The sequence below is a fragment of the Macaca nemestrina genome, chromosome 5 (genome assembly GCF_043159975.1).
Source record: "Macaca nemestrina isolate mMacNem1 chromosome 5, mMacNem.hap1, whole genome shotgun sequence".
NCBI lineage: Eukaryota > Metazoa > Chordata > Mammalia > Primates > Cercopithecidae > Macaca > Macaca nemestrina.
Genome location: NC_092129.1, coordinates 157324090 through 157340645, shown reverse-complemented (window position 1 = coordinate 157340645; position 16556 = coordinate 157324090). Strand labels below are relative to the sequence as shown.

General features: G+C 41.0%; 2 long non-coding RNA genes and 3 other non-coding genes across 5 annotated transcripts; 4 read left to right on the top strand and 1 right to left on the bottom strand.

The window, feature by feature from the left end:
• Window positions 1-3033: 3033 nt before the first annotated feature.
• LOC105482615 (uncharacterized) lies at window positions 3034-5561 on the top strand. The gene is made up of 3 exons (XR_987734.3): window positions 3034-3121; window positions 4729-4853; window positions 5362-5561. It is a non-coding gene; the product is annotated as an uncharacterized lncRNA (long non-coding RNA).
• Window positions 3340-3412, top strand: TRNAM-CAU (transfer RNA methionine (anticodon CAU)). The gene has a single exon. It is a non-coding gene; the product is annotated as a tRNA-Met (tRNA).
• Window positions 5562-7225: 1664 nt separating the features above from the next.
• Window positions 7226-7298, top strand: TRNAA-AGC (transfer RNA alanine (anticodon AGC)). Its single transcript has one exon. It is a non-coding gene; the product is annotated as a tRNA-Ala (tRNA).
• Window positions 7299-7826: 528 nt separating this feature from the next.
• Window positions 7827-13739, top strand: LOC139363200 (uncharacterized). Its single transcript, XR_011623147.1, has 3 exons — window positions 7827-8893; window positions 12080-12293; window positions 13420-13739. It is a non-coding gene; the product is annotated as an uncharacterized lncRNA (long non-coding RNA).
• A 2408-nt stretch (window positions 13740-16147) lies between these two features.
• Window positions 16148-16221, bottom strand: TRNAI-AAU (transfer RNA isoleucine (anticodon AAU)). Its single transcript has one exon. It is a non-coding gene; the product is annotated as a tRNA-Ile (tRNA).
• Between the last annotated feature and the right edge of the window lie 335 nt (window positions 16222-16556).

The window sequence follows — 16556 nt, the reverse complement described above, 5'->3', positions numbered from 1 at the left end:
ACATCTGTGTTGATTGGATTCATATTCTTGTTGATCAGGTAAGTGAATTGACATTTTATGCACAGAATAATGAACTTGCTTTAAACCCCCACACGAGGATCTTCAGATTAAGAAAGGAAAGTTCTACCAATTCCCCCAATCAATCAACAGATGAGGTTGTCACATTCAACTTCAAAACTTAGACCTAATATATCCTCCCATGTACCAAATACTGTTTTACAGAATGTTATTTCTCCATGTAGAGAAACAGTGGTTCCTTGGAATCTCCCCATATAATTTCACATGAGATTAAATTTTGAAAGAGTCTCATATTCGTGACCCATGGGTCAATGCCGTCTAGCAACCATTCAGAGGCTGAATCCTCAGTCACTCAGCGTCCCCAGAGCCTAGCGGCATGCCTTATGCCCCCACATAAAGATTTGTTGAATGAATGCAGGTGTCTCACTCCATTACCCTGCCATATTAAAGATGTATACTTTCTCTGCCTAGACCGTTACGGTAATGCCCTGACCTTCCTCATGATCTTTGCACTCAACTCTCAACTCTGTGCCCTAATGGAATGATACTGAAATGCAAATTCAGTTACAGTCTGTCCTAAATTCATTTACCAGCAAACTTTGCATATAGTGCTTAAACATTTTATCCTGACATTCAAAGCCCTTCGTAAAAACCTGGCCTGTCTTCCAGCTTTACTCCTGGAATTCAATCCTATGCACACTCTCAGAAAACAAAATCATTGTTAATTCAGCTTCAAAACCTGTTGTTTTATTCTTCTGAGACTTTGCCAATACCTTTGAGCAAGGCGTCTGGATAGCTCCTCATTTTTAAATGTAACTGTGGATACTGCCTTGAGTGGAGATAGAGAGAAAAGGGAAGCTGAAGGATAATGGATTGTAAAAATCTATGCTTTATCATTCTTGTCTGGTTTGATAATCAGTGCCTAGAAAGGAGTCAAAGAAGGTTTTCTTTCTACATCTAAATAACACAAAACCTAGCTCCCCATTAAAGCCTTAGAATCAGTTTCTGGGATTGAAAAAAAAAACAAAGCAGTAGATTTCAGACTGCCATATTCAGATTCCCACAGATGTGGCAGCCACAATGCAGAATACTAACCACTGTATGATCATGGCAGGCCACTGGGAAAAGCTGATGACTTCTATTTATTACAAATTTGTCATGCCAATTGCGTTTTCCTCAAACTAGTAAGAGCTCAAAAGGGCATACTTTATGATTACAAAGTAGAAATAACTGCGAAATCTTCATGGGTAGATTGATCTTGCTTCTTTTCACCTGTGACCAATTATCTTGCTCATTCCAGAAAAGCTCACAGCTTGCCATCTTATCTTGGTTTAAGAATTCTTTTTGAACTTACCCTATGAAAGAAAACACACAGAAGAAAGCTTTCCCTCTGCATGTCATTGATTTCTGAACAGGAAAATACAAGAAAGTATCATCACTACTGTAGACGCTGGGCATAAACTGGGAAATCTAGATTGTCAGCTTTTCAAGAAACTTATATTCCAGGGGAGAGATCGAAAATAAAAAATAATTTAAGATGCTTTCCAATTTATTAAAAATTTTATTTAAAAGATGGAGAGAGAGGCAGGACATTGATTCAGCCAGAGAGGTCAAAGAAGGACTCTCTGAGACAGTGACATTTGAGTTGTGGCCTCAGTGATGAAAATGAGTCCACTGTTCTGGGTCTGGAGCAAGACTGGTAGAGTGCAGAGGCCTACAGCTGGGGTCTGGGCCTCTGTGGGCAATCAGAAGACGAGCCAATGGAGGACCCCAGTTACCAGACTGACAGCAGAGCCAAATATGAAAATGTTCTTTTTCTCTCAAGCCTTGAGACTGCACACCAAAGTCCCGAGCAATCAAGGTCACTCCATTTCCAGAGGACCCTTGTATCAGAGCTTCATCTCAGTTCCTTGCAGACTTTTCCTGAGGTGAAATGCAGGGACGGTCCCTCTGCTCAGCTCAATGTGGATCATCACCTTCCTGCCCTTCCCCTTTAGCTCACCCTCACCAGATTCTGAGGATTGATGAGGAAGGAATTGCTTTACAGCATGTTCTGCTGAGCATTTACTGCAAGATTAGGTCAATGTCCAGCTCATTGTCCACTTAGAGAAAAAAAAATCTGCCAGGTTTCATGTGTGACCCTGAAAAATGTCCTCATTTGTTCTGTTTGTAATATAGGAGGTTATCCAGAGGAATTTTCCCTGGATGTTATTACATTAAATAGTAGACAGGGTACTGCAATGGTGAGGCCCAAGGCAGATGGAAATAACCACAGTTCACTGCCTGCTGCCACATACACCCTATTCCTGATCTGCCTGTGGGACCTTTTTCTAAGAATTGAGTTTGTGCCAAATCCTTCATTCCCTGACTCTGGCTTTCTGTCTGACAAATTCAAAAGAGATGTGCAAGAATAATTTTCAGTATTTGGCAAATCATTGAATGTGGTGTTTGAAGGAGGACAATGAGTCAAAGATGACTTGGAAGTCTAGGCCCAGGAGGAGGTTGAGAATTTGGTGTATGCATGAATGGACTACTGTGGACCACTGTGGAGAAAAACAGGCAGAGAGATAATGAACAGGAGCAGAGAAAAGACTCCCATTTTGGAATCTAAAATAAATCTACTTCTCAGTTCAGGGTTTGCCACCTAGCATCTGTGACACCTTAGAAACAATAATTATCTGAGAATCCATTACATCTAGAAAGTGCACATTAGGGCACATGGTTTCGTTAGCGAAATTCAATTGCACCACGTAAACGTAATAAATCTCGTAGTGTAATTAATAGCACACAGGAGAAAACAAAGGAGTAAGAAACAAGGACGGTACTATTATAAGCGGTTTGTGCTTTTTGTAGCGGCAATGTCTTCAGTCGTGTAGATGCAAGTGGAGATATGAAGGAAGACAGTAGTATGGTCAAGAGACATGTTTGATGACCATTTCTTCATTCACTTATCCAGGTGGTCAGTGAACTATCATGACCTGAGAACCTCGTGTCTTTTTTCAACAGAGGAGACCATGGAAAGTGTAAGAGTGACTAAGATCTCTGAGGGAAGGAAAAGCCGTATCACTGGGCTGCAAGAGGGAAAAAGAGTAGCAAAAGACAGGTACAATTGATCCTGGTAACGCAGAACCCAGACGGTCCTATGAAATACTGGAAAGGCGTAGACCCCTCCGGTCTTGGGTGTGGAATCTTCCTAGTGCGGCATGGATTGATACAGAGTAACTTTCAAGTAGAATTGATTGTGGTTTTTAAAAGCTGAAACCGTAAAGCAGGTGGGAAATGAACTTTGATAAATTGGATGTTGTAAAACCATAAACGGGAGCCCTCTTAGCGCAGCTGGCAGCGCGTCAGTCTCATAATCTGAAGGTCCTGAGTTCAAGCCTCAGAGAGGGCATTGTTTTAGTATATTAGTTCCATACACTAAATATCGGAACATAAATGCTGTACCAGATAAGGATTTGAAGACTGACCCGATATTCGTAGAAAATGGAAAGATTATTTAAGTTTTCTTGTTTCTTCGACTTTCCACTGGTTGGAGTAAAATGAGTGGTGAAAACAGAAGAGTAGATTACACCAGAAACTACAAGCTATGTCATATCATCGGTCTTTCTAGCTGACACAGGAAGCAGGGGAAACTTCTCTTCCAACTTCCCGCTCTCAGGTTCATCTAACAGTAATTATTGGGTGGATTGGTGAAGTCATTTATTCTTTTCATCATCCAACAAATATTTCTTGAACACGTATCTTGTTAAGAGGCTGTTTTGGGTCAAGAGTGAACACAACGCAAGCATTCCCACCTTTGTGAAACTATGTCCTAGTTGAGAGGAGTGGGGAGAAAGTGTATACAACGCAAATATTCCTACCATTGTGAAACTACATCCTACCTGGGAGGAGTGGGGAGAAACAGACAGGAAACAACACAAAATACGTAAGAAGTGATTTGACGATGTCTACTGTGAGGGAATCGCTAGGCAGTAAAGTGTTTGGGAATGTGGAGGTGGCACATTCAGCTTTCAGGAGGACAATCAGGGACTCTGTCACCTTGACAACTTTAGCTTCGCCTTCTTCTAGTCATCTTGCCGGGACACCTGTGCTCATGTTTTTCTAACACTGTCTTCAGAGTACTTTTACCATCAAGGCAACCGGGGGTTAGGAGAGCTTTTTGCACAGAAGGCTACCTGGCTTCGTTGGAAAACTGATGATACATGAGGACTGGGGTGGTCAATCCCTCGCATGCTTCTTCATATGAAAAATGAGGACTGTGGGATTCTCTGGCTGGTTCTCAGCACCTAGAGGTGGATCTGGGCAGTAGGAACTGCTCAGCAAGTGTTAGCTACTGCTTTTGTTGCTTTCTCCCTGTGGAATTCTGGCCTCTCCCACTGAATTTGTATCATAGGCATTCATGAGGGCCTTGACTGTATCAATATCTGATGAGAGGTTTTAGTGAAGTTCTGTTGTCATGGCTGATTTGCTCATTTGGTAGCTAGCATCCAGCTTCTTGTGAACATTGAAATAAAATAAAATAAAATAAACTATGGAGGAATAGAATACAGATATATAGTAAGGTATTATTTTCCAGACAAAAAGGATTTGGATAAAAGAATCTAAGAATTTGTGCATGGTTCTTTTAAAATTTGAGTTTTTTTTTTTTTTTTTTTTTTTTTTGCCTGTTTTTCAAGTCTCCAATTTTTGTCACCCTTCACCCATCAGGTCAGAGAGATAGCCAACGGTCAGAAGGAATCTGCCAGCAACTACCATAGCGCTTTCGCCTGCCTGAAGATGCCTCTTTTTATTCAGCCTTCATGGGAAGTAGCAGCACCATCCGTTCTCAGAGAGTAAGCTCTGGAGTAGCTGAGCTAACCCCAGTTGTTAATCTGAGCTAATCCCAGTTACCCCATCAGATTTACAGATTGAGGTTAGAACCCAGTAGGGTTCTCTTCCTGAAAAGAATAGGCTTCCCTGTAAGGTTTCACATAGATACTGGGTGAGGAAAGAGCCCTAAATGGCTTGAAAAATTGAATGCTCTTTGGGCAAAGCAGGAAGCCCTGTTATGGAAGAGCATCATTTGAACATAAATCAGGGTCTCAGTACAAACAGAGTGCTCAGGAGGTCAAGATGGTTAAGCAGACAGTCTGACCAGAATATCCATGGTGAAGAGAAACAATCTTGTTGGAAGAAGGATGACGATAATGGGGGACTTAGAATAAAGGCTAAAAATGATTCCAAGAGAATGCAAAAAGAATCAGGCACAAATCCTTTACTATATTCTGTGGTGCAAATCTCACCTTACGATGTGTTTGTATTCTATTCCTCCGCAATCTTTATTTTATTTTATGTTCACAGAGACTTCTTGGTGCCAACTAAATGAGCACAACAGCCGGTGACAACAGAGCTGCACTAAAATAGTCCCTCATCAGCTCTTGAGAGCAGGTTCCTTAAAGGTGAACAACATTCCACATACAAGGACTTTTCAGCACCACGCATTAGAAATGGAAGTGAATGTTTATTATTCTTTATATAAGTTGGTTGATGTGTCTTTTCAGTTTCCCTCAGTAACATTATCCAAATTTTGTAGATGACACTAAAGCTCGGAGGAGTTCAACCATTTTCCTCAAATTATGTAGTTTTAAACAGGAAAACCAGATATGAAAAGCAGATTTCTTTCTAAATTAAAAAACAAAACCAAAAAAACTTGAGCTCTTGCTTTACCCTAGCACATAGTCTCACCATCTGTTTTCTCCACACCAGGGCATTCCTGTAACATTCATTCACATAACAAATACAAATGAATGAGTGGATTCATTCATCAGATATTAATTCAGAATCTCTTTTGTGTCTACCACACTAGGTCAAACTTCCCAGTGCCTTTGTCTCCTCTCCCTCAAATCTCTCCACCCAATGTCTTGACAAATACTGTAGATCCTTCCTGCACAACGTCCCCAGAATCTTCTTCTTCATTTTCATTCACCTCTGTCATCATCCGTGCTACACTATTTATGCAGGATGTTTCTGCACCCTGAAGTGTGATGGGCACTGGTGCTGCGGAAAGACTCCTGCTGTCCACCTCAGGAGCTGACACGATAAATGTAGATAAATCTCAATCCTTTAATATCTTTATGACTTCTTTCCCTTTCTCCCCAGTTCCTGTTTTCTCATGTTCGAGCTCGGACATTCAAAACTAAATACCTTTCTCTAACATGTTGCTTGAATTATTTAAGCATTTTGCCTGGGATTTTTTCAATTTATCTTAAGTTTTCATAAAACTCTCCCAACATATTTCTAAGGGGCCAGGCTTTTCAATCACTGCTTCCCTCCATGTGTATTTCTCTCTCTCTCTCTCTCTCTCTCTCTCTCTCTCACACACACACACACACACACACATACACTCCACTTAAATCGAACAGATTTATTTCTTCCCACAGGAATTCCTAAAAACAGCCCGGTTTTCTCCAACGTATGTCCACTCCTTCTCTGCATAGCTCAATTTTGATTCTTACACTCTGATATTATACATATTCTTACACTCTGATATGATCTTGTCTCTTATTCTTCATGGCTCTGCTCTGTAATTTTGTTGTTGTTGTTCTGACGTATAGTTGGACACGTAACTTGTACATGCAAGGAGGCAACCCATATCTCAGATGTAAGTGAAAGAAGCACTCTTCAGGGGTTTCCTAGGGGAGTGGTCAGCACACTGGCCTCATTCGTGAAAGGGCCTAGTTATGAAAACAACAGGAGCTTTCTGCCTTCCAGAAATGCGTACCATCTCACAACCCCCAGACAGTCTCAGCTACAAGGAACAAGTGATAATGCCATCCCACTTTTATAAACACACACACACACACACGCACACACACATAAAATCATTTAATCATTTTTTATCATTTAATCCTTTTTTAAAAATCTGTGACACCTTAGCTGGGCAGGTCTAGGCAAGTCCTCCTTTGCTGGGATGTGCCTTTTTCTAAGTTTAGGATATTCCCGGAATATCCTAAACTTGGCATTTTGGAAGCACGTGTTTTCCCTTTGTGATTTTCTCCTTTTTCCCTTTTCTCCTTCTTTGCAGAGAATGAGTAGCCACTGGGCCTTGCCCTGGGCTATCAATGAGAAGATCTGCTCTTAGTAGAGTCCTGCTTTTGCGCTGAAGTCCCTGAAATCACCTGTGTTCCATGCCACCCACCAAGGATAAATAAAGCTCCCCTGATGTGGGGAGTTAGCTCAAGTGGTAGAGCGCTTGCTTAGCATGCAAGAGGTAGTGGGATCGATGCCCACATTCTCCAAGCTTTATTATTCGGACCTTGGGTCTCCAAAAACTCAGATCTCCAAACCCAAGTTAGTGTCTGAGAGGAGGATGCTGCTTTGGTTCAAGACATAGGAGCAGCAACAATACAGGGCTGGTGACGGCTCCCTCCTGGCATTCAGTATAGTGTAGATCTACTGTGTAATTCATTTTCTGTTTCTTCAAGGAGCTGTGAAGCCAAGGGACATATACACCTGTTCTTTTCTCCCTGTTTCTGCCTGCAGCTTGGTCCTAAATGTGAGACAATTGTGAAAAGTGCAGGGCAGCGCCACCTGGGTAAATACCACCCCGGCTTTCTGGTCAGGGGACTGAAACCAGGATGTGTCAAGTAACTAGAATGTGCCTGGACAGATACTATAGAAAGCAAACCCATAAAGTTGTTCATGAGCTTGTGGACGCACCTGCCAGCTGTAAATAAGTGGCTCTAATCCCAAACAGCTTACCAAAAAAGAGCCTGAGAGCTGAACTGCGCAATGGCCAACTTTCCAGTCCTCACTGACCACTGGGTTGCACACATTCCGGAGATCTCGGAACAGCAGTGCAAAGGCTTTGCAAATAGAGTTATCTTTGAAACAACAACACATGGAAGGCTGGTTGGTACTTGGAACTTGAATACAAGGCAATTTTTGTGTCTGCAAAAACAAAAATAGCAATATTATTCTTAAGATTTCAACAAAACACAGCGTCTCATCACATAATCCAAAGAAGTCCAGGTTACAAGCCCCAAAATATTCAGCATTATGAAAAATCAGGGAGATCTTAATTCACATGGCAAAGAGACTCCTCGAATAACTATACTGAGAGGACACAGATGTCAAAATCATCAGACGCATACGTTAGAGCAGTCATGATAACAATGCTCCTAGAATTAGGGGATAACATTCGTGAAGTGAATGGAAAGTTGGAAAGTGTCAGCAAATATCTGGAATATATAAAACCAATTTTAAACTTAAGAATTAAAAAAAATGTATTAACCAAAACTCTTAGGGGAAATAAAAAGCTTAACTGGATGATCTCAATAACAGAATGCAGATGCTAAGAAAAAGCCAACGAACTTGAAAACAGAACAAGAATACCTACATAATCTGAATGATAGAGAGGAAGGAGGATTTTTGTAAATGAACAGAGCCTCAGGGACAAATAAAAACAACAAATCTAACATTCACATTATTGTAATCTGAAAAGATGAGGACAAAGAGGACTTTGTGGGATAGAACTTTGAAGAATTAATGGCTGAAAATGTATCCAATTTGTCAAAAGATATAAACCAGGTTTTTAAAGTTCGGCAAAGGTCAAGCAGGACAAACCCAAAGAAACCCATTGCAAAACATATCATAATCAAACTGCTGAAAACGAGGAAAGCACAAAACAATCTTGAAAGTGGTCAAAGGAAAATGGAAAAGAAACTACCATGTGAATGAGTGTAGATTTCTCTTCAGGAACCACAGGGGCCAGAAAAAAAATGTCATAGTATTTAGTAAGTAACAAAAGAAAAAGACCTATCAACCCAGAATACTATGCGGAGCAAAAGTATCTTTCAGACATAAAGGCAAATAAATGCATTCTCATTGGAAGGTGAGTAAATCCATTCTCATTCTTAGCGAGAATGCTAGAAAATAATTAGCAAAGATTTGAGATGAGAAAAGTGATACCAGAAGGAAACTTAGAACGTCATCAATGAAGGAACAAAAGCAGAAATAGAAAATGTCTGGGTAGACATAACAGACTCTTATTCTTCTCTTGAGTTCCTTAAGGTATGTTTGGTGATTGAAAGCAAAAATTGTAACTCTATCAGAAACAGTTGTCATTGTATGTAGACGTACTACATAAATAAGATAAAAGGGTAAGTGTAATGGGCCTAACTCTTGATGAAGTTTCTATATTCAACTTGAGTGGTAAAATATTGCTTCTAAGTATATTGTGAAAAGTTACATATGTGTATGGTAATCCCTAGACCACTTACTAACCAGATTTAAATAAACCAAAACAAGACAGAAAGGGGAACATAGAAGAATTAAAACGGAGGGAACAAAGGTGAATAAATTATTAAATAGCAGATCTATCTAAAAACTTATCTATAATAGCATTACATGTAAATGATCTAAGTACTTCATTAAAAACTAGAGATCATCAGAATGTATTAAAAATAAATATGCTGACTATAAGAAAGCCACCTACAGTACACTTATATATAAGAATAAAAGTTATATAGCAGATTGAAGGAAAAGAGTGGAAGAGATACCTCATGCAAGCATTAATCAAAGACAGCTGTGATGTTTACATTAAAATCGGACAAAGTAGATTTGAAAGCCGAGAAACTGTTCAGGAATAATGAGGGCTGCTAAATAACTATGATTGTCCATTCTCCGGGTAATACTGTTCCAAATGTATATGAGGACACAGATTTTCAAAACACATAAACAAAATTAGATAAGCCAGGTAAAAATAGCAACATCCAATTAAAGTTGAAGACACTAAAACTCCTCTCTCAGTAATTGGTAGACTTAGTAGACAACAAATCGACAAACATGTTGGAGAACTGAAGCACACCATCCACCAATGGATCTAATCAACTTCATAACGCAAAATAAAAATTTAGCCAGAAAGCAAAGACAAAAATTAAAAGAAAAGTAAGATCATGTTATAACCAGGAAATTAAGAGTGGTCCAGCACACAGAAGGGTGCTATTACTGAAAGAGTTGGAAATAGTGACTTAGTTATTTTGAAACATTTTTGAAGGTGTTATTTAGCTGGAAATGACAGAAAGACTGACGATGGTGAATCTGGAGGTGGATCTTCCATTGTCTGTATTTATCTTGTCTTCTTTTGAGGTCTGGGGTGTCTATACTTCCTCTGAATTACCTGACCCTACTACAGTGTCTGGCACAGAGCATCTCCCCAGTGAAGATGTATTAAATGAGTGGATAGTGATTGATAGATTCAAAAGAGTTGTGCAAGAATAGTGTCCGTTATTTGGCAAATCATCGAATGTGGTGTTTGAAGGAAGACAATGAATCAAGGTTGACTAGAAAGGTAAGCCCAAGGCCAGACGTGGTGGCTCATTACTGTAATCCCAGCCCTTTGGGAGGCCGAGATGGGCGGATCCCTTGACGCCAGGAGTTTGAGACCAGCCTGGGCAACACAGTGAAACCCTGTCTCTACAAAAAAAATACAAAAATCAGCCAGGTGTGGTGGTATGCATCTGTAGTTCCAGCTACTCAGGAGGCTGAGGTGGGAGGATCCCTTGACCCGGGAGGCGGAGGTTGCAGTGAACAGAGATCGCACCGGTGCCCTGGCAATAAAGTGAGACCCTGTCTTAAAATAAAATAAAATGTAAAAGTTAAGCCCAGGCCGGGCGCGGTGGCTCACACCTGTAATCCCAGCACTTTGGGAGCCCAATGCAGGCGGATCACCTGAGGTCAGGAGTTTGAGACCAGCCTGGCCAACATGGTGGAACCCCATCTGTACTAAAAATACAAAAATTAGCCAGGCACCTGTAGTCGTAGCTACTTGGGAGGCTGAGGCAGGAGAATCACTTGAACCTGGGAGGCAGAGGTTGCAGTGCGCCAAGATTGCGCCATTATGGCGATCCCTAGACCCCTGGGATGGTGATCCCTAGACCACTTACGAACCAGATTTAAATAAACTGAAATAAACTAGGAACAAGAACATACAAGAATTGAGACAAGGGGAGCAAATGATTAAGAGATCATTAAAAAGTAGATCTATGGGCGCGGTGGCTCACGCCTGTAATAACAGCACTTTGGGAGGCCCAGGCAGGTGGATCACCTGAGGTCAGGAGATTGAGACCAGCCTGGCCAGCATGGTGAAACCCCGTCTCTACTAAGAATACAAAAAAATTAGCCAGGCATGGGGCCGGGTGCCTGTAATCCCAACTACTCGGGAGGCTGAGACAGGAGAATCACTTGAACCTGGGATGCGGAGGTTGCAGTGAGGGGAGATTGTGCCATTGCACTCCAGCCTGGGTGACAAGAGCACGACTCCACCTCAAAAAGAAAAACAGTGGATCTATCTAAAAACGTATGTATAAAAACATTAAATGTAAATGATCTAAACCCATGAGTTGAAAACCAGAAATTGTCAGAATGTGTTATAAATGAATATGCTGACTATAGGAAAGTCACTAGTAATATGCTTATATATGACATTAAAAGTTACATAGCATATTGAAAGTAAAGAATGCGAAAAGACATGTCATTTAGGCATTACTCAAAGAAAGCTGTGGTGGATATATTCAAATCAGACAAACCGGATTTTAAATTGTAGAAAACTTCCAGGGATAAAGCTGTTACATAATTAGAGGTGTCAACACACCAGAGAAATAATGTCCCAAATGCATATAAGGACACAGGGCTTCAAAACTCATAAGCAAAATTGGATAATCCAGATAAAAACAGAAAAATCCAATTACATTTGCAGACGTTAACACTCCTCTCTCAGTAATTGATAGATCCAGCAGATAATAAACCAGTAAACACATTTGAGAACTGAACAACACTCATCCAGCAATGGATCTAATCAATCAACTTTCTAAAGCAAAATCACAATTTGGGTAGAAAGAAGAGGAAAAAAAATCAAAGAAAAGCAGGATCATGTTATAACTAGGAAATCAGGCATGTTCAGAGTGCAAAAGAGTGATATATTGAAACTGACATTTTTGAAAGCGTTATTTAGCTGTAAATGACACGGAGACTGAAATGGTATCTTCCCTTGTCCATATTTATCCTGCCTTCTCTTGAGGACTGGGCTGCTTGAATCTTTAGAATCTCCTGAACTTACAACAGTGTCTGGCACAGAGCATCTTCCCTGTGAAAGTGTACTGAATCAACGGAAAGGAATTGACAGATTCAAAAATGTTTTGCGGGAATAGTGTTTACTCTTTGACAAATCACTGAATGTGGTGTTTGAAGGAGAAAAATGTGTCAAAAGTTGACTTGGAAACGAAGCCCAAAAGGTAAGTAAAGGGGATTTGGGGAATGAGATATTTGGTGTGTGAATGAATGCGGTGCTGTGGAGAGGAGTAGGCAGTAAGATTGTGAACTGGAGCAGAGAAAGAATCACGTTTTAAAATCTAAAACATCTTCTCCGTTCAAGCTTTGATACTTAGCAGCTCTGGCACCTTAGAAACGAAACTTATCTGAGGTTCCATTACTTCTAGAAAGTGCAGATTAGGACACATAGTTTTGTTGGTGAAGTTCCATTGGACTATATGAAGTAAACTCAATAAATCTCTCCGTATAATGAATGGCATACATGATTTGCTTTACGCTTTTTGTAGCAGGATTGTCTCCAGTCATGTAGATGCAAGTGGAGATAGAGAGTAAGACAAAGTAGTATGGACAGGAGACACCTTTAAAGACTATTTTTTCATTCCTTCATTCATTCAGTTGGTCAGTCAGTGAACTATTATGGACTGAACATGTCCTGTGTGTCTTTTCAAAAAAGGAGACCATGGGAGGTGTAAGAGTGACTAAGATCTCTGAAGGAGGGAGAAGCCAGATGACTGGGCCACAAGAGGGAAAAAGTCAGCAAAACAGGTGCAATTGTTCCTGGCCTCTTGCCTCAAGATGGTTGTATTGTTAGGTGAATACTAGAAATGGGTAGATTCCGCCTGTCCTGAGGAAAAAATTCTTTGGTTGCAGGATTGGATTGGCTGATAAAGAGTGATTTCCAAGCACCATTGATTGTGTTCTTTGAAAGTTAGGAACTGATAAAGCAGCAGTGCTTGGGAAATAACATGTGGGATGTCAACTCTTAGGCGAGAACTGCCTTCTTTCTGCAGCAGGCCACACATCAATCTCAAAATCTAAAGGTTTTGAGTTTGAACATCAGAGGGGATACAGTTTTTGCTGCTATTTTGGTTGAGGGAAACAAAATGGGTGCACTAAATAATGAAATGCAAATGCTATGAGATAGCAATTTGAAGACTGACTCAATGTTAGCTTAGAATGGAAAAGTGATTTAGGTTTTCTTTGTTTTTTGGGGTTTTTTTTGGCTTGTCAGTGTAAAATGAGTGGTAAAGGGATATAGATGACACAAGAAACTGCAAGCTATATCATATAATTGGTCTTTCTCGCTAGCTGATGGAAGAAACAGGAACTTTTTCATCCAAATTCCTGCTCTCAAGGTTACCTAATTGTAATTATGAGGTGAGTGGGTGAAGTCATTTCTTTTAACCTACATGTATTTCTCGAGCACATATCTTGTTAAGAGACTGTTTGGGGTACAGCCGTTTAACAGTGAAAAAACACATATATTCCCACCTTTGTGAAACTACCTTCTAGTGGATAGGAGTGAGGGGAGAAACAGAGCAGAAGCAAACAAGAAAAATACATAAGATGTTATGTGACAATGTCTACTGGGAAGGAATCCGTAGGCGGTAAGGGACTTGGGAGTGTGGAGGTGGCCCATTCAGAAGCTTTTAGGAGCGGAATCTGAGAAGTTGTCACCTTGAAGACATCCTTTACCCACTCCCCATCCCCTTCCCCACTCCCCACTCCTGCTTCTTCCTTCAATCATCTTTCTTCACATGGGAAATGAGGACTCTGGGATTCACTGGCTGGATCGCAGCACCTAGAGATGGATCTGATCAGTAAGAACTGCTCAGTAAGCATTAGCTACTGCTTTGGTTGCCTTCCCCCTGTGGAGTGCTGGCCTCTTGGATTGAGCTTGCATCATAGGTGTTCAGTAGGAGCTTGCTTAGTGGACTTACAGGTTGAGGTTAGAACCCACCAGGATTCTTCTCCTGGGAAGAACAGGCTTCCCTCTAAGGCTTCCACAGACGGTGGGTGAGGAAAGAGCCCTAAATTGCTTGAAAAATTGATTGCTCTTTGGGCAAAGCAAGAAACCCTCCTACGGAAGGGCATCATTTGGGCATCTATCGGGGTCTCAGTACAAAGATGAGTGCTCAAGAGGTCAAGATGCTCAAGCGGAGAATCTGACCAGAATGTTCGTGGTACAGAGAAGCAATCCTGTTGGGAGAAGGAAGACAATTGAGGCCTTGGAATATAAGCTAAAGAAGCTTCAAAGGGAATACTAAAAAGATTCAGGCACAAATCCTTTACTACATTCTTTTGTACAAATCAAATTTTGCCTAGAAAATCATACCTTACTATACATCCCTATTGTGTTCCTCCACCATCTATTTTATTTTTTTAAGCGTTATTTCATTTTTATGTTCACAGAAGCTTGTTGCTACAACTAAATGAGCAAAACAGCCAGTAGCAACAGAAATGCGTTAATCTCTCTCCTCAGACCTTGAAAGCATTTTCCTTAAAGGTGAACAATATTCCACATACAAGGACTTTTACAGCACTCTGTGCCAGAAATTATACTGAATGTTTATTAATTTTTACGTAAGTCGGTCAATACAGTTTTTCAGCTTCTCCCAGTATTATTACTCCAGTGTTATAAATGACACTGAAGTAAAGGACATATCGCTCTCTTTATTCTGTGTATGTGTGTCTGCTTACAGCTAAGGACTTCCCAAATTATAGTTTTGTAAACATTAGTTCTAAATCATGCCGATCACTTGAATTTTGAAAACGTCAAAGCCAATCACATTAGTGTAGTAGAAAATACGGGTTTGCGGTGCATTGGCTCACTGTTTTATTCGCTATGGATCAGTGGAGCAGAAATTCCCAACGCGGAAAGGGGTTCATTCCTGTCTCTCAGCCTCAGCAAAGTTAAGACATTTCAGACCTTTCCTGACTTTGGATCTATTGCGCATGCTCTGTCCTTTACCACTATCCAATCCTAGGGGCATATAGAGCCACTCAGAGCCTTAGAAGTACATTCAGCGAAATGGAACCAATCACCATATAGTGTAGCCTATTGTTCTTCAGATCAAAACGCACCGTGTTGAGATAGCATGAATTCTACAGACCCGTGAAGCCCATGTGGACCACAAGACACTCTTTCCATCCTGCCTGCACACATATCCCTCACTCTTCATTGATTCATGCAGACTTTTAAAAGTGTTTAGCAATAAGCATCCTACCCCCAAGAAGCTTATGATCTCATGGAGAAGATGGCCACGCAACAGACAATCACAACGTGGTGAATGCCACAAAACAAATTGTACCTGGATCTCCGTGAGTGCTAGGAGGAAGGCAACCCAAACTCAGAAAACTAGGAGAGGTGTCAGGGAAGACATTTCCCAGAAGATGGTGTTGTGTCTAACAAAGCCGTGAGACCAGCAAAGAGGAGGTGAAAGGCTCAGCGTTCTGTGGGACATTTCCTTAAGTCCAGTATCTCTAGAATTGAGTGTGGGAAGCTAAAAGAGCGGAAATAGAAACGAAAAATGGGAGTTCTTGAGAGGCTTTTTTACCCTGCACAAGCCAAGGACTGGTCTGCAGGAAGTAAGCAGATGCACAGTTAAGAAAGCCCATATCAGGAGTTAGTCATGATAGAGAAGGATTTGTACACTTTGGAAATCGTAAAAGAATGAAAAGCCCAGGTCTTTATTTCCGTGTTTTCGCCTCTGTTTTTCACGTTCCTCCCGGATTTCAATTTCCTTCTGGAATCTCAGCTCTCTTCATCATCTGCTCTTGCAGGAACACTAAACTGCAAACGCAACCCTACGATTCAGGGAACTACGTCCCATCAAGATTAGTGGGTACGTATATATTTTCTTTCTTGTTCTCTTGCGACTTTCTATACCACTGCACACAATTGTTACCGTGAAATAAGCATTAAGAGTCTGCGTAGATTACCGGGTACATATACATTTACTTTCTTGTTCTCTCGTGACTTTCGATATCACTGCGCACAATTGTTACTGTGAGATAGACATTAAAAGAGTGCGTGTGGCCCGTACGGGGATCGAACCCGCGACCTTGGCGTTATTAGCACCACGCTCTAACCAACTGAGCTAACCGGCCCCGCCGACGGAGGGGCACCCTGCGTCTTATGAGAGGCTTAAAGGCGAACGTTATTCCAGTCACCAAAGGAAGTTTCCTGAAAGTTCTCGGAGCTGGAAAGAACCTACGGTCTTTGCTAACTTCTTTACGATCCTCGGCAAATTTCTTCGAACCCTGCAATTTCATTTAAAATACAACTCGGCGGAAGGAAAGTTCAAATGTCACCTGCTTCAGTGTTTCATGACGAGGGGTTTTAGTGACCACCCTTTTAAATGCAACGCCATCACCTTCCGCTGGTACTGTAGCCCGACCCTATCACTCCTTTCTACTTTGCTTCCGTAGCTTCTGAGCGACCC